Source organism: Vulpes vulpes, chromosome 12 (genome assembly GCF_048418805.1).
Source record: "Vulpes vulpes isolate BD-2025 chromosome 12, VulVul3, whole genome shotgun sequence".
NCBI lineage: Eukaryota > Metazoa > Chordata > Mammalia > Carnivora > Canidae > Vulpes > Vulpes vulpes.
Genome location: NC_132791.1, coordinates 74,193,554 through 74,213,441, shown reverse-complemented (window position 1 = coordinate 74,213,441; position 19,888 = coordinate 74,193,554). Strand labels below are relative to the sequence as shown.

At 50.0% G+C, this 19,888-nt stretch overlaps 1 pseudogene; it reads right to left on the bottom strand.

Annotated features, from left to right (window-relative positions):
* Window positions 1-14,059: 14,059 nt before the first annotated feature.
* Window positions 14,060-15,705, bottom strand: LOC112912674 (sterile alpha motif domain-containing protein 11 pseudogene; annotated as a pseudogene).
* Between the last annotated feature and the right edge of the window lie 4,183 nt (window positions 15,706-19,888).

The following is a 19,888-nucleotide window of genomic DNA, read 5'->3' as shown; positions in this document are numbered from 1 at the left end:
CTAACCCTAACCCTGACCTTAACCCTAACCCTAACCCTAAACCGTACCCTAAACCTAACCCTAACCCTAACGCTAACCCTAACCGGTAACCTAACCCTAACCCCAATCCGTACCCTAACCCTAACAATAAACCTGACCCTACCCCGTACCCTAACCCTAAACCTAACCATTACCCTAACCCTAACCCTAACCCGTATCCTAACCCTACCCCTAACCCTAAACCTAACACTAAACCTAACCCTAACCCTAACCCGAACCCTAACCCTAACCCTAACCCTAACACTAACCCTAACCCGTACCCTAACCCGTACCCTAACCGTAATCCTAACCCATACCCTAACGCTAACCCTAATCCTAACCTTAACCCTAACCCGTAGCCTAAACCTACCCCTAACCCTAACCCTATCCCCTACCCTAAACATAAACCCAACCCTAACCAGTACCCTAACCCTAAACCTAACCCTAACCCTATCCCGTACCCTAACACTAACCGTAACCCGTACTCTAACCCTAAACCTAACCCTAACCCGTACCCTAACCCTAACCCTAACCCCTACCCTAACCCTCAACTTAACCCTAAACCGTACCCTAACCCTAACCCTAACATGTACCCTTACCCTCACCATAAAACAAACCAGTACCCTAACCCTAACCCTAACCCTAACCTTAAACCGTACACGAACCCTAACCCTAACCCTAACCCGTACCCTAACCCTGACCCTATCCCTAACTAGTACCCTAACGCTCACCAAAACCCTAACACGTACCGTAACCTAACCTTAACCCTAACCCCTGTCCTATCCCTAACCCTAACCCTAAACCTAAACCTAACCTGTACCCTAACACTAACCCTAACCCTAACCCTAACCAGTACCCTAACCCTAACCCTAACTCTAATCCGTACCCTAACCCTCACCCTAACCCTGAACAGTACCCTAAACCTAACCCTAACCCTAACACTAAACCTAACCCGTAACCTAAACCTAACCCCAACCCGTACCCTAACCTTAACCCTAAACCTGACCCTAAACCGTACCCTAACCATAACCCTAACCAGTACCCTAACCCTAACACTAACCCTAACCCATACCCTTACCCGATCCTAACCGTAACCCTAACCTATACCCTAATGCTAACCCTAATCCTAACCCTAACCTTAACACTAACCCGTACCCTAAACCTACCCCATCCCTAACCCTACCCCTTCCCTAACCATAAACCTAAGCCGAAACAGTACCCAAACCCTAAACCTAACCCTAACCCTAACTCGTACCCTTACCCTAACCTTAACCCGTACCCTAACCCTAAACCTAACAATAAACCATGACCTAACCTTAACCCTAACCCCTACCCTAAACCTAAACATAACCCTAACCCGTACCCTAACGCTAACCCTAACGCGCACCCTTACCCTAACCCTAAACCAAACCAGTACCCTAACCCGTACCCTAACCCTAAACAAACCAGTACCCTAAACCTAACCCTAACCCTAAACCGTACCCTCACCTTAACCCTAAACCTAACCCTAACCCTAACCCTAACCCTAACCCTAACCCTAACTCTAACCGGTACCCTAACGCTAACCATAAGCCTATCCCGTACCCTAACCCTAACACGTATCCTAAACCTAACCCTAACCCTAAACCAAACACTAACCTGTACCCTAACGCTAACCCTAACCTTAACCCTAACCAGTACCCTAACCCTAACCCTAATCCTAACCCGAACCCTAAACCTAACACTAACCCTAATCCGTACCCTAACCATCACCCTTAACTTAACCAGTACCTTAAACCTAACCCTAAACCGTACCATATCCCGAACCCTAACCCTAATGCTAACCCTAAACCCAAACCCTAAACATAACCCTAACCCTAACCCTAACCCTAACTCGTAACCTAACCTGACCCTAACCCTAACCCTAACCCGTACCCTAACCCTAAGCCTAAACCTAAACAGTACCCTAACCCTAACCATAACCCTAACCTGTTCCCTAACCGTAACCCTATCTCTAACCCGTATCCTAACCCTAACCCTAACCCTAACCCTAACCCTAATCTGTACTCTAACTCTAACCCTAACGCTAACCCTTACCAGTACCCTAACCCTAACGCTAACCCTAATCCTAAACCGTACCCTAACCCTAACCCTAATCCGTACCCTAAACCGAAGCCTATTCCTAAGCAGTACGCTAAAACTAACCCTAACCCGTACTGTAAGCCGTACCCTAACCCTAAACCGTAAACTAACCCTAACCCTAACCCATACCCTTACCTAACCCTAACCCTATCCCTAACCCTAACCCTCACCCGTCCCCTAACCCTAACCCTAACGCTAACCGGTACCCTAACCCTAACCCTAACCCGAACCCGTTCCCTAACCCTTATCCTCACCCTAACCCTAACTCGTACCCTAACCCTAACCCTAACCCTAAACCTAACCTGTAACCTCACCCTTATCCGTAGCTGTACACTAAACCTAACCCATACCATAACCCTAACGCTTACACTAAACCTAACACGTACCCTAACCCTTACCCTAACCCGTAACCTAAACCTAAACCTAACCCTAACGAATACCGCAACCCAAACCCTAACCCTAACCCAAAACCGTAACCTAACTCTATTCCTCACCTAACCCGTATCCTAACCCTAACCCTAAACCTCACCCCTAACCTATCCCGAAACCTAAACCTAATCTTATCCCGTACCCTAACCTTAACCCTAACGCGTACCCTTATCCTAACCCTAACTCTAATCCGTACACTAATCCTAACCCTAACCCGTACCCTAAGCCGTACACTAACCCTAACCCTAACCCGTACCCTAACCATAATCCTAAACCTGTTCCTAACCCTAACCCTAACACCTACCCTAACCCTACCCATAAGCCTAACCCTAACCCTACCCTAACCTTAACCCGTAACCTAACCCTAACCCTAACACGTACCCTAACCCTAACCCTAACCCGTATCCTAACCCAAACCCTAACCCTAAACCTAAACCTAACCTGTACCCTAATGCTAACCCTAAACCTAACCCTAACCAGTACCCTAACCCTAACACTAACCCTAATCCTAACCAGTACCCTAAACCTAACCCTAACCCGTAACCTAACCCTAACCCTAACCAGTTCCGTATCCTGTACCCTAACGCTAACCCTAAAACGTCACATAACCCTAACCCTAAACCTAACCCGTACCATAACCCTAACCCTAGGCCTAACCCTCACAGATACCCTAACTCTAACCCTAACAGTAACCAGTACCCTAACCCTAACCCTAACCCGTACATAACCCTAACCCTAACCCGTTTCTTAACCCTAACCTTAACCCTAAACCTAACGTGAAAATGTACCCTAATCCTAACCCGTACCCTAACCCATACCCTAAACCTAACCCTCACCCTAACCAGTACCCTAACCCTAACCCTAATCCTAACCCGTAACTTCACCCTAACCCTAACCCGTACCTGAACCCTTAACCTAACCCTAACCCTAAACTGTACCCTAACCCTACCCCTAACCCGTACCCTTTCTGTACCCTAGACTAACCCGTACCCTAACCCTAACACTTACTCTAACCCTAACCCTTACCCTAAACCTAACCCTAACCTGTACCGTAACGCTAACCCTAACCTTAACCCTAACCCATACCCTAACCCTAACCTTAACCCTAAACCTAACCCGTACCCTTACCCTAACCCTAACACTAACCCGTACCAAACCCTATCCCGTACACTAAACCTAACCCTAAACCTAAACCTATGCATTCTCGTACTCTAAACCTAACCCTAACACTGACCCAGCCCATACCCTAACCCTTACCCTAACCGTAACCGTTACCCGTAACCTAACGCTAACCCTAACCCTAACCCTAACCCGTTCCCTAACCCTTACCCTAACACTAACCAGTATCCGAACCCTAACCCTAACCCGTACCCTAACCCTAACCCTAACATGTACCCTAACCCTAAACCTATACCAAACCAGTACCCTAACCCTAACCCTAACCCTAACCCTAAACCGTACCCTAACCCTAATTCTAAACCTAACCCTAAACCGTAACCTAACACTAAACCTAACCCATACCCTAACCCGTAACCTAACAGTAACCCTAACCCTAACCCTAACCCGAACCCTAAACTAACCCTAAACCGTACTCTTACCCTAACCCTAACCCTAACCTAAACCTAAATCTAAACCTAAACCTAACTCGTACCCTAACCATAAAACTAAACCAAACCAGTACCCTAACCCTAACAATAAACCTAACCCTAGCCCTAACCGTTCCATAACCCTAACCCTAACCCTCACCCGTAACCTCACCCTAACCCTAACCGTACCCTAACCCTAACCCGTACCCTATCCCTAACCCTAACCCTAACCAGTACCCTAACCCTAACTCTAACCCTAACCCGTACCCTAACCCTAACCCGTACACTACCACTAACCCTACCTTAACCTGTACACTAACCCTAACCCTAACCCTAACCCTATCCCGTACCCTAACCCTAACCCTAACCCGTACCCTAACCCGTACCCTATAACTAACCCTAACCCTAATCCTAACCCGTACACTAAACCTAACCCTAAACCGTACCCTTACCCTAACTCTAACCCTAACCGGTACCCTAACCCTAACCTGTACCCTAAGCCATACACTAACCCTAAACCTAAGCCGTACCCTGACCCGTACCCTGACCTAACCCTAACTCTAAACCTAAACCTAACCCGTACCCTAACCCTAACCCTAACCCTAATCCAAACCAGTACACTAAACCTAACCCTAACCCTAACCCTAACCCTAAACCTAAACCGTACCATAACCCTCACCCTAACACTAACCCGTAACCTAACCCTAACCCTAACCCGTACCCTAAACCTAACCCGTACACTAACCCTAACCCTAACCAGTACCCTAACCCTAACCCTAAACCTAACCTGTACTCTAACCCTAACCCTAACCCGTACCCTAACCCGTACCCTATAACTAACCCTAACCCTAATCCTAACCCGTACACTAAACCTAACCCTAAACCGTACCCTTACCCTAACTCTAACCCTAACCGGTACCCTAACCCTAACCTGTACCCTAAGCCATACACTAACCCTAAACCTAAGCCGTACCCTGACCCGTACCCTGACCTAACCCTAACTCTAAACCTAAACCTAACCCGTACCCTAACCCTAACCCTAACCCTAATCCAAACCAGTACACTAAACCTAACCCTAACCCTAACCCTAACCCTAAACCTAAACCGTACCATAACCCTCACCCTAACACTAACCCGTAACCTAACCCTAACCCTAACCCGTACCCTAAACCTAACCCGTACACTAACCCTAACCCTAACCAGTACCCTAACCCTAACCCTAAACCTAACCTGTACTCTAACCCTAAACCTAACCTGTACCCTAACCCTAACGCTAAACCTAACACGTACCTAACCCTAACCCTAACCCTAACACTTACCTGTACCCTAACACTAACCCTACCCTAAACTGTACCCTAACCCTCACCCTAACCCTAACCCTAACCCGTCCCCTAACCCTACCCTTAACCCTAACCCTATACTGTACCCTAACCCTAACCTTAACCCTAACCCTAACCGTATTCCGTAGCCTAACCCTAACCCTACTCCTATCCCAAACCCTAACCCGTACCCTAACACTAAACCTAACCCTAACCAGTACCCTAACCATAACCCTTACCCTAACCCTTACCCTAACCCTAACCGTAACGCATATCCTAACCCTAACCCTAACTCTAAACCTCACCCTAACCTATACCCTAACCCTAAGCCTAACCCTAACCAGTACCCTAACGCGAACCCTAACCCTAACCCGTTCCCTAACCTTAAGCCTAACCCTAACCCTCAGCGTACCCTAACCCTAACCCTAACCCTCACCTGTACCCTAACCCTAACTCTAAGCCTAACCAATACCCTAACCCTAACCCTAAACCGTACCCTAACCCCTAACCTAACCCTCACCCATACCCTAACCCTAAACCTTATTCTAACCGTAACCCGTACCCTAACCCTAACCCTAACCCATAACCTAACCCTAAACCTAACCTTACCCACTACCGTAACCAGTACTCTAACCCTAACCATAACCCATACAATAAATCTAACCCTAGCCCTAACCCTATTGCTAACCCGTTCCCTCACCCTAACCCTAACCCTAACCCTAACCCGTACCCTAACCCTAACCCGATCCCGAACCCTAACCTGTACACTAAACCTAACCCTAAACCTAACCTGTACCCTAAACCTAACCCGTCCCCTAACCCGTACCCTAACCCGTACCTAGCCCTAACCCTAACCTGTAACCTAATCCTAACCCTAACCCTAACCCATACACTCACCCTAAACCTAAACCTAACCCTAAACCTAACCCTAACTCATACCCTAACCCTAACCCTCACCCGTAACCTAACCCTAACCCGTAACCTAACCCGTATCCTAACCCTAGCCCTAATGCGTACCCTAACCTAACCCTAACCCTAACCTGTACCCTAACACTAACCCTAACCCTATACCTAACCCCTACCCTAACCCTAACCTTAACCCATACCCTTACCAAAACCTAACCCTAAACCGTACCCTAACCGTATCCCACACGCTAAGCCGTACACTAACCCTAAACCTAAGCCGTACCCTAACCTGTAACCTAACCTAACACTAACCGTAACCCTAAACCTAACCCATACCAAAGCCTGAACTCAAAACCAAACCAGTACCCTAACCCTAACCATAACCCTAAACCTAAGCTGTACCATAACCCTAACCCTATCCCTAACCCGTAAACTAACCCTAAACCTAACCCTAACCCGTACACTAAACCTAACCCTACCCCTAACCCTAACCCTAACCCATAATCTAACCATAACCCTAACCGGTACACTAAACCTAACCCTGGTTCTAACCCTGTTGCTAACCCATACCCTAACCCTAACCCTAATCCGTACCCTAACCCTAACTCTTACCCTAACCCTAACACTAACCCGTACCCTAACACAAACCATAACCCTAACCCTAACCCTTACCCATACCCTAACCCTAACCCTAACCAGTACCCTATACCTTACCTGTACCCTAACCCGTACCCTAACCCTAACCCTACACCTAACCCATATCCTACCCTAATCCTAACCCTAAACCTAACCCTGACCTATACCATAACCCTAAACCTAAACCTAACATTAACCCGTACCCTAACCGTAACCCTAATCCTAATCCTAACCTGTACCCTAACCCTAACCATAACTCTAAACTGTACCCCAACCCTAACCCTAACCCTAACCCTAAACAGTACCCTAACCCTAACTTTAACCCATACCGAAACCCATACCCTAACTCTAACCCTAACCTGTAACTTAATCCTAAACTTAACCCTAACCCTTACCCTAACCCTAACCCTAACCCTATCCCTAACCCGTACCCTAGCCCTAACCATAACCCTAACCCTAACCCTAACCCATACACTAACCCTAACCCTAACCCTAACCCCTACCCTAACCCTAACCCTAACCCGTACCCTAACTCTAAATCTAACCCTAACCCGTATCGTCACCCTAACCCTAAACCTAAACCTAAACTTAACATGTACCCTAACCTTAACCCTAACCCTAACCCTAACCAGTACCCTAACCCTAACCATAAACCCAACCCTATCTTGTACCCTAACCCTAACCCTATCCCTAAACCTAACCCTAACCCTAACCTCAACCCTAACCCTAACCCTAACCCTAAACATTACCCTAACCCTAACCCTAACCCTAACCGATATACTTACCCTAACCCTAACCCTAACCCGTTCCAGTACCCTCACCCTAACACTAACCCTAACCCTAACCTTAACCCTAACCCTAACCCATACCCTAACCTTAAACCTAACCCTAACCCTAACTTTAACCCTAACCCGAACCCTAACACAACCCCTAACCCTAACCCTAACCCTAACCCGTAACCTTACCCTAACCCTAACCCTACGCCGTACCCTAAACCTAACCCTAAACCTAATCCTATTGCTAACGTGTACCCTAACCCTAACCCTAACCTTAACCCTAACCCGTACCCTAAACTGAACCCTAACCCTAACACTTACCCTAACCCCTACCCTAACTCTAACCCTAACCCGTACCCTAAACCTAACCCTAACCCTAAACCTATTGCTAACCCGTACGCTAACCCTAACCTTAACCCTAACCCGTAACCTAACCCTAACCCTTACCCTGTTGCTAAACCGTACCCTAACCAATACCCTAACACTAACCCTAACCCTAACCCGTACCCTAAAACTAACCCTAACCCATACACTAACCCTAACCCTAACCCATACCCTAAACCTAACTCTAACCCGTACCCTAACCCTAACCCGTACCCTAACACTTAATCTAACCCTAACCCGTATCTAACCCTAACCCTAAACCTAAACCTAAATTTAACCTGTACCCTAACCTTAACCCTAACCCTAAACCTAACCGGTACCCTACCCTAACCCTAACCCATACACTTACCCTAACCCTAATCCTCACCCACTTCTGTACCCTCACCCTTACCCTAACCCTAACCAGTACCATAAAACTAACCCTAACCCTAACCCGTTACCTTACACTAATCGTAACCCTAACCCGTACCCTAAGCCGTACCATAACCCTAAACATAATCCTAACCGGTACGCTAATCCTAACCCTAACCCTACCCTAACCCTAAACGTAACCTGTATCCTAACCCTAGCACTAAACCTAACCAGTACCCTAACCATAACCCTAATTCTAACACTAACACTAACCCGTAACCTACCACGTACCTTAACCATAACCCTAACCAGTACCCTAACCCTAACCCTAACTCTAAAGCTAACCATAACCCTCAACCTACCACTAACCCTAACCCGTACCCTAACCCTAACCCTACCCCATAACCTAAACCTTACCGTAACGCTAACCCTAACCCTCACCCAATCCCTAACCCTAACGCTATCCGTAACCCCTACCCGTACCCTAATCCTAACCCTAAACCTAACCCTAACCTTACCCCTAACATGAACATGTACCCTAACCCTGAACCTTACCCTAACCCGTACCCTAACCCTAACACTAACCCTAACCAGTACCCTAACCCTAACCCTAACCCGTATCCAAACACTAACCCTAACCCTAAACATAAGCCTAACCTGTACCCTAACCCTAACCCTAAGCCTAACCCTAACCAGAACCCTAACCCTAACACTATCCCTAATCCTAACCAGTACCCTAACCCTAACCCTAACCCGTAGTGTAACACGTAACCTAACCCTAACCCTATCCCGTAACCTAACCCTAACCCTAACCCGTATCCAAACACTAACCCTAACCCTAAACATAAGCCTAACCTGTACCGTAACCCTAACTCTAAGCCTAACCCTAACCGGAACCCTAACCCTAACACTATCCCTAATCCTAACCAGTACCCTAACCCTAAGCCTAACCCGTAGTGTAACACGTAACCTAACCCTAACCCTATCCCGTAACCTAACCCTAACCCTAACCCTAACCTGTAACCTAACCCTAACCTTAACCCTAACCCTAACCCTCACCCTAAACAGTACCCAAACCCTAACCCTAACCTTAACTCTCACCCGTACCCTAACCCTAACCCGTACCCTAACCCGTACCCTTACCTTAACCCTAACCATAACCCATAACCTAACCCTAACCCTAACCCGTACACTAACCCGTACCCTAACCGTAACCCTAACCCTAACCCTAACGCTAACCCTAAACCGTACACTAAAACGTATTCTAACACTAACCCTAACCCCTACCCTAACCCTAACCCTAACTCCAAACCGTACCCCAACCCTAACCCTAACCCTAACCCTAATCCATAACCTAACACTAACCCTAACACTAACCCTAACCCGTAACCTAACCCTAACCCTAACCTTAACCCTAAACCGTAACCTAACCATAATCAGTACCCTAAACCTAACCCGTGTCCTAACCCTAACTCTAAACCAACCCTTAACTAGCAATGTAACCCTAACCGGAACACTAACCCTAACCCATACCCTCACCCTTACCCTAACCCTGAACCCAACCCGTACCCTAACCCTAACCCTAAACCGTACGCTAACCCGTACCCTACCCTAAACTGTAACTTAAGCCTAACCCTAACCCTAATCCATACCCTAACCCCTTCCCTAACCCGTACCCTAACCCGTACCCTAACCCTAACCGTAATCCTAAGCCTAACCCTAACCAGAACACTAACCCTAACCCTAATCCTAATCCTAACGCGTACCCTAACCCTAACCCTAAACCGTACCCTAACTCTAAAGCTAACCCTGAGCTGTACACTAACCCTAACCATAACCCTAACCCTAACACTAACGCCTACAGTAACAGGTAACCTAACCCTAACCCTAACCCATAACCTAACCCTACCCCTAACCCGTACCCTCAACATAACCTTAACCCTAACCCAATTGCTAACCCGTACCCTAAACCTAAACCTAACACTAATCCTAACCCGTACCCTAACCCGTACCCTAACCGTAACCCTAACCTGTACTGTAACCCTAACCCTAACCCTAACCCTAACCCTAACCCTAACCCTAAACCTAACGCTAACTCGTTCCCAAACCCTAACACTAACACTAACCCTAACATGTACCCTAACACTAACTCTAACCCAAACCAGTACCCTAACCCTAACCATAACCCTAACCTGTACCCTAACCCTATCCCTAAACCTGATGCATATCCTAACCCTAACCCTAACCCTAAAACTAACCCTAACCTGTACCCTAACCCTAACCATATCCCTAACCCTCACCAGTACCCTAATCCTAAACCTAACCCTAATCCTAACCCTAATCCGTACCCTAATCCTAACCCTAACCAGTACCAACCCAACCCTATCCTGTACCGTAACCCGTACCCTAACCCTAACCCTATCCCGTAACCTATCCCTAACACTAACCCTAACCCGTACCCTAACCAGTACCCTAACCCTAACCCTAACCCTAAAACTAACCCGTACCCTCATCCTTTCCCTAAGCCGTACCCTAACCCTAGCCCTAACCCGTACCCTAACCCTAATCCTTACACTACCCCTAACATGTACCCTAACCCTAAACCTAACCAGTACCCTAACCTTAAACCTAAACCTATCCCGTACCCTAACCCTAACCCCAACCCTAACCCATAACCTAACCCTAACCCGTACCCTAACCCGTACACAGCCCTAACCCTAACCCGTCACCTTACCCTAACCCTAATCCTACCCCTAACCTGTTTACTCACCCTAACCCTAACCCACAGCCTCACCCTAACCCGTACCCTAACCCTAACCCTTACTGTAACCCTAACTCTAACCCTAACCTTAACCCTAACCCGTACCCTAACCCTAACCCGTACCCTTACACTTCCCTAACCCTAAGCCGTACCCTAACCCTAACCCTAACCCGTACACTAAACCTAACCCTAGCCCTAACTCTATTGCTAACCCGTACCCTAACCCTAACCCTAAGACTAACCTTAACCCATACCCTAACCCGTACCTTAACCGTAACCCTTATCTGTACCCTAACGCTAACCCTAACCCTAACCCTAACCTTAACTCTACCCATACCCTAACCCTAAACAGTACCCTAACCCTATACCTAACCCTAACCCTAACCGTAACCAGTACCCTAACCCTAACCCGTACAGTAACATGTACCCTAACCCTAACCCTAACCCGTAACCTAAGCCTAACCTTAACCCTATCCCTCACCTTTACCGTAACCCGTACCCTAACCCTAACCCTAACCCTAACCCGTACCCTAACCCTAACTCTAAACCTTACCCTAACCCTAACTCGTACCCTAACCCTAACCCGTACCCTAACCCGTACCCTACCCCGTACCCTAACCCTAACCCGTACCCTAACACGTACCCAGCCCTAACCCTAACCCGTAACCTAACCCTAACCCTAATCCTAACCCTAACCCATACACTCACCCTAACCCTAACCCATACCCTAACCCTAACCTGTACCCTCACCCTAACCCTTACTCTAACCCTAACCCTACCCTTACCCTAACCCGTACCCTTACCTTAACCCTATTCCTAACCTGTACCCTAACTCTAACCCTAACCCGTACCCTAAACCTAACCCTAACCCTATTGCTAACCTCTACCCTAAACCTAAACCTAACCCATACAGTAACACGTACCCTAACCCTAACCCGTAATCTAAGCCTAACCCTAACCCTATCCCTAACCTGTACCGTAACCCGTACCCTAACCCTTACCCTAAGCCGTAACCTAACCCTAACCCTAACCCTAACCCGTTCCCTAACCCTAACTCTAAACCTAACCCTAACCCTAACTCATTCCCTAACCCTAACCCTAATCCATAACCTAAGCTTAACCCTAACCCTATCCCTAACCTGTACCGTACTCCCCCCTTCTCCCCTCCCCCACCTTCTTCTCCCCTCCCCTCCCCTGCCCTCGGGCACCTGGACAGAGCTCGGGAGGGTGGGCAGCAGGTCGACGCTGCAGCCCTCCAGAGCCACCTGCTGGCTGAAAGGCGTCCAATAAAACTTGAACGGAGCCACAAAAAAAAAAAAAAAAAAAAAAGATGCGCACCCACCTCTCCTTCCTTCCTTCCACAGAGAACACCCACCTCTCCTTCCTTCCTTCCCTTTCTGATCTTTGTTTTAAAACCATTAGGGAAAAGGTCCAGGTGCTTCCGCACCTTTTGCCTTTCAACCTTCCATTGGACAAAGACTCTCTCACTGACTAAACTTTAGACTCCTCTGAACCCTTTTCTCAACAAGGCTTCGTCCTTGGGCCCTGCCTTCAGCCTGCCTCATGATGCACCGAGTCCTGCTGAGTCAGGTTAGAAGGAACCCCACTCTACCTCCCATATCGGATCAAATTCCTCAGCCCTTCCCCTCTGTATCTGATCACTCCCAGTCCTCCTCTGGCAAGAATCTTACATTAGGTTAGCAAGATAAGTCTTGATGTCTACTCTTAGTACTTTTTCATACACAGACCCTCTTGCTCTGCTCCTTGGTTGTAAATCCCAGCTGTCTCGGCTATCTTCAGAGTGGAACCCAGTTTCTCTCCCATGGCCACAGTCAGGACACCTGTCGCCACAGTCCTGGCTAAGGTCTTCCTTCCATTTTTAGAAGCGTCAGAATGAATTTTTTCATTAACACCATTAGGGTGTGAGCTCAGAGGGATGAGTGAGCCTAGCCGTTCTGATCCCTCTGCCGAGTTCGCCCAAGCTGACTTGGGCTGCTTTCTGCTTGCTGAGACCTGCCCCAATCAGGTAACCATCTCTTCACCTTCCAAGACATCCTGTTGCTGCACTCGCCCTTGGACACCTCTAGCCTGCAGCCAATTCCAGAGAATTGCCAATTCCCCTTCCACCCTTTTGAAAACCTCCCTCTGTGCAGATCCTTGTTTCAATCGCCATAGTATCCTGGGTTTCAAGGCATTTTGCCCAGCCAGGTGCAGCACATTGTCTCTCTATGCACTTCTTCACGTGTGGAAAGGGTCCGAGGACTTTGTAACCCACCTCCCAGCACCCCTTGGGGATTCATCTGATTTTTCAGTAGGAGAATTCTACAGGCTTCGGACATTAAAAAAATTAAAAAAAAAAAAAAAAAAGCTCCAGCTAGCCCGGAGGCAGGACTCAGACCTGGTCCAGTGCGGTGTGGCCAGCCCCAGCCCCACGGAAGCCACAGGCAAGCTGGCTGTGGACACCTTTCCGGCCAGGGTCATAAAGCACAGGACCACTTTCCTGGAGGCCAGAGGCCAGGGGGCCCTAGACCCGGGTGGCCCCCGTGTCCGGCATGGCTCAGGCACCCCTGGCTCTGTGGGGGGTTTGTATCGGGACATGGGGGCCCAGGGGGGAAGGCCCTCCCTCATCGCCAGGATCCCAGTGGCCAGGATCCTGGGGGACCCAGAGGAAGAGTCCTGGAGTCCCTCTCTGACCAACCTGGAGAAAGTGGTGGTCACTGACGTGACCTCAAACTTTTTGACCGTCACCATTAAGGAAAGTAACACGGACCAAGGCTTTTTTAAAGAGAAAAGATGAATTGCTGGGTGGGTGATCCCAGGACAAGAGAGCAGGAGAGAGAGTGGGAGCGCAAACTTGGCATCATGCTTTTTATTTCTGGGTAGGAGGCGGCCTTCTGGATGGTCCTGTCCCCAAACTTCACACGCCCAGCCCGTTCCATTCCTCCTCCCTCCCCTCAGTTTTGGTTGGAAAGAGTATCTCTAGAGTTATATTTTCTATCAGATGTAAATATGTTATTTAAGAAAAAATATCTAAATATATATATTTCAACTCTAAAAAAAAAGTGCATAGGGGGAGGGGGCCATTGTTGGGGACAGGGGCTGCTCCCCAGAGGTGAGCTCCCGCTCTGGGGCCTGCAGTGTTGGTGGCTGCAGCGGCAAAGCCACAGGGAAGCTGGCCATGTAGAAGACTCGGCCTAGGCGCTTGGCCACATGGGCCCAGATCTTGAGAGCAGGCCCTAGCTTCAGCCCCATGGTGGTCAGGAGGTGCTCCTCTGTCAGCAGGGGCAAGGTCTCCCCATCAATCCCTTGTTCTCTGAAGACCGGTGCATATTCTCCGCAGCCAGACAGGCCCCCCACAAAGCTGCAGACATCGTCCACTGTCCACTTGCTGAGGTCTTCAGGGGCTATGGCCTCCTCCCCATCCATGAAGAGTCCCCCCATGGTGCCTGTGTGGAAGTAGGGGCTGACGGCGTAGGGTAAGCCCAGGGGCAGTGGAGGGGGCAGCATGGACCCTGAGAGAAGCCCCTTCCCTTCAGGGCTGGCCCTTCCAGTTGGGGCTTGGCCCAGGTTGGGGCCCGGGCCCCCAGCAGCCACCATCTCAGAGTCCTCTCCTTCTGAATCTTTGGGGGGCTCATCCTCAGAGCCATCTTGTGCCCAGAGCCCAGCCCCCGTGGTCTCCTTGGACTCACTGGAGTGGGCTGAGGCAGGGCTGGGGCCCCCCTTCTGAGGGGCTCGGCGGACAGGCTCCCGGGGGGGTCGGGGGGCCGGGACCTGGGGGTCCTGGGGGGGCAGGGCCAGCAGCAGCGCAGAGCTGTGTCTCAGCACCAGCATGGCCCCGCGCCACTGAAACTCCTCGGCGCCATCGGACGGGAGCAGGGTGGCTTCGGGCGCCAGCAGCTGCGGGCGGTGAACGCTCTCAAGCTCCTTCTGACACAGCAGCTCTGCCGACATCTCCAGCCAGGCCAGGTTCTGCTTCCGCAGGAGCTCCTGCTGCCGGGCAAGCATCTCCGCCTGGTCAGGGGGCAGGAACCCGTAACCTGGGGTCTGGCACAGGGCCAAAGGCACCCCCAAAAAGGGAGGCCTGAGGTCAGGGCCCAGGGCGATTTGGGGGGCATTCTGGGGCGACAGCAGGGAGGCGGCTGCAACAGCTCCCTCTCTGAGAAGAATGGGGTGCCAGCTGGCACGGTGCCCTCTCGGTGCTGAGCCAGGCCCTGCTTTCGACGTTGACCTGTGGTGGATGAGAGGAGGTGGACTTCCAGGGCACTGGGACTCCTCACAGCTGCTGCTGCCACCTCCTGCCGGACCCATAGGAGATCGTGGCTGGGGAGGCCCAGGTGGTACAGGCGCTGGGGGTCCTGAAAGGTGCTGGCCTCACTCAAGACAGAGACAAGCCGACGGTAGTGATCCTCAGGGGCCATGAGGCCCTAACCCTAACCCGTACCCTTACCTTAAACCTAACCCTAACCCGTACCCTAACTCAAACCCTAAACCGTACCCTAAACCTAAACCTAACCCTAACCCGTACCCTAACCCGTACCTAAACCTAACCCTAACCCGTACACTAACACTAACCCTAACCCCATCCCGTATCGTAACCCTAACCCTAAACCTAAACCTAACCTGGACCCTAACCCTAACCGTAACACTAACGCTAACCAGTACCCTAACCTTAACCCTAAACCTAACCCGTACCCTAACCGTAACCCTAACCCATACCCTAAACCTAACCCTACACCTAACCAGTACCCTGACCCTAACCCCAACCCGCCCTGTAACCTGTACCCTAACCCTAACCCTAACCCGAAACGTAACCCTAACCCTAACCCTAAACTGTTCCGTAACCCGTACCCTAACTCTAACTCTAACCCGTAACCTAACCCTAAACCTAACCCTAACCCTAACCCGTACCCTCACCCTAACCATAACACTAACCCTAACCCGTACCCTAACCCTAACCAGTACCCTAAACTTAACCCTAACCCGTACCCTAATCCGTACCCTAACCCGTACCCTAACCCTAACCCTACCTGTACCCTAACCCTAACCTGTACCCTAACCCTAACCCGTACCCTAACGCTAACCCTAACCCGTACCCTAACCCTAACCCGTACCCTAACCCGTACCCTAACCCTAACCCGTACCCTAACCCTAACCCGTACACTAACCCTAACCCGTACCCTAACCCTAACCCGTACCCTAACCCTAACCCGACCCCTAACCCTAACCCTAACCCGAACTCGAACCCTAACCCTAACCTGTACCCTAACCCTAACCCTAACCCGTATCCTAATCCTAACCCTAAACCTAAACTATACCCTAACCCTAAACCCTACCCTAACCTTAAGCCTAACCCGTACCCATACACTAACCTTAAATCTACCCCATTCCCGTACGCTAACCCTAACCCGAACCCGAACCCTAACCCTAACCCTAAACCTAACCCTAACCTGTACCCTAACCCTAACCCGTATCCTAATCCTAACCCTAAACCTAAATTATACCCTAACCCTAAAACTAACCCTAACCTTAAGCCTAACCCGTACCCGTACCCTAACCTTAAATCTAACCCATTCCCGTACCCTAACCCTAACCCGTACCCTAACCCTAACCCGTAACCTAACCCTAACCCGTACCCTAACCCCTAACCCGTACCCTAACCCGTACACTAACCCTAACCCGTACCCTAACCCGTACCCTAACGCTAACCCTAACCCGAACCCTAACCCGACCCTAACCCTAACCCGAACCCGAACCCTAACCCTAACCCGAACCCTAACCCTAACCCTAACCCGTACCCTAACCCCTAACCCGTACCCTAACCCATACCCTAACCCTAACCCGTACCCTAAACCTAACCCGTACCGTAACCCTAACCCATACCCTAACCCGTACCCTAACCCGTACCCTAACCCTACCCTGTACCCTAACCCTAACCCGTACCGTAACCCTAACCCGTACCCTAACCCTAACCCGTACCCTAACCCTAACCCGTACCCTAACCCTAACCCGTACCCTAACCCGAACCCGACCCCTAACCCTAACCCAAACCCGACCCCTAACCCTAACCCGAACCCTAACCCGACCCGAACCCTAAACCTAACCCTAACCTGTACCCTAACCCTAACCCTAACCCTAACCCGTATCCTAATCCTAACCCTAAACCTAAACTATACCCTAACCCTAAACCTAACCCTAACCTTAAGCCTAACCCGTACCCGTACCCTAACCTTAAATCTAACCCATTCCCGTACCCTAACCCTAACCCTAACCCGAACCCTAACCCTAACCCTAAACCTAACCCTAACCTGTACCCTAACCCTAACCCGTATCCTAATCCTAACCCTAAACCTAACCCTAACCTTAAGCCTAACCCGTACCCGTACCCTAACCTTAAATCTAACCCATTCCCGTACTCTAACCCTAACCCGTACCCTAACCCTAACCCGTACCCTAACCCATACCCTAACCCGAACCCTAACCCGAACCCTAACCTGAACCCTAACCCTAACCCGAACCCTAACCCTAATCCTAACCCGTACCCTAACCCTAACCCCTAACCCTAACCCGTACCCTAACCCTAACCCATACCCTAACCCGTACCCTAACCCTAACCCTACCCGTACCCTAACCCTAACCTGTACCCTAACCCCTAACCCTAACCCGTACCCTAACCCTAACCCTAACCCGTACCCTAACCCTACCCGTACCCTAACCCTAACCTGTACCCTAACCCTAACCCGTACCCTAACCCTAATCCGTACCCTAACCCTAATCCTAACCCTAATCCTAACCCGTACCCTAACCCTAACCCGTACCCTAACCCTAACCCGAACCCTAACCCGTACCCTAACCCTAACCCTATCCGTACCCTAACCCTAACCTGTACCCTAACCCTAACCCCTAACCCTAATCCGTACCTTAACCCCAACCCTAACCCGTACCCTAACCCCTAACCCTAACCCGTACCCTAACCCGTACCCTAACCCGTACCTAACCCTAACCTGTACCCTAACCCTAACCCATACCCTAACCCTAACCCGTACCCTAACCCGTACCCTAACCCCAACCCTAACCCGTACCCTAACCCCTAACCCGTACCCTAACCCTAACCCTAACCCGTACCCTAACCCTAACCCGTACCCTAACCCTAACCCGTACCCTAACCCGAACCCGACCCCTAACCCTAACCCGAACCCTAACCCGACCCGAACCCTAAACCTAACCCTAACCTGTACCCTAACCCTAACCCTAACCCTAACCCGTATCCTAATCCTAACCCTAAACCTAAACTATACCCTAACCCTAAACCTAACCCTAACCTTAAGCCTAACCCGTACCCGTACCCTAACCTTAAATCTAACCCATTCCCGTACCCTAACCCTAACCCTAACCCTAAACCTAACCCTAACCTGTACCCTAACCCTAACCCGTATCCTAATCCTAACCCTAAACCTAACCCTAACCTTAAGCCTAACCCGTACCCGTACCCTAACCTTAAATCTAACCCATTCCCGTACTCTAACCCTAACCCGTACCCTAACCCTAACCCTAACCCGTACCCTAACCCATACCCTAACCCGAACCCTAACCCGAACCCTAACCTGAACCCTAACCCTAACCCGAACCCTAACCCTAATCCTAACCCGTACCCTAACCCTAACCCCTAACCCTAACCCGTACCCTAACCCTAACCCATACCCTAACCCTAACCCTACCCGTACCCTAACCCTAACCTGTACCCTAACCCCTAACCCTAACCCGTACCCTAACCCTAACCCTAACCCGTACCCTAACCCTACCCGTACCCTAACCCTAACCTGTACCCTAACCCTAACCCGTACCCTAACCCTAATCCGTACCCTAACCCTAATCCTAACCCTAATCCTAACCCGTACCCTAACCCTAACCCGTACCCTAACCCTAACCCGAACCCTAACCCGTACCCTAACCCTAACCCTATCCGTACCCTAACCCTAACCTGTACCCTAACCCTAACCCCTAACCCTAATCCGTACCTTAACCCCAACCCTAACCCGTACCCTAACCCCTAACCCTAACCCGTACCCTAACCCGTACCCTAACCCGTACCTAACCCTAACCCTAACCTGTACCCTAACCCTAACCCATACCCTAACCCTAACCCGTACCCTAACCCTAACCCGTACCCTAACCCCAACCCTAACCCGTACCCTAACCCCTAACCCGTACCCTAACCCTAACCCGTACCCTAACCCGTACCCTAACCCGTACCCTAACCCTAACCCGTACCCTAACCCTAACCCGTACCCTAACGCTAACCCTAACCCGAACCCTAGCCCGAACCCTAACCCTAACGCTAACCCTAACCCGTACCCTAACCTTAACCCGTACCCTAACCCGTTTCCTAACTCTAACCCGTACCCTAATCCCTAATTGTACCCTAAACCTAGCCCAAACCCCTGTGTTAACCCCTAACCCTAAACTTCAACCCCATCCCCCACTCTATCTCTAGACGTATTCCTTCCCCCATCCCTTCACTCTAAACCCTATAACCTATCTGTAACATAACCCTTGTCCATTCCCTAACTCAGTTTCCTAATCCCAAATCCGTACCTTACTCCT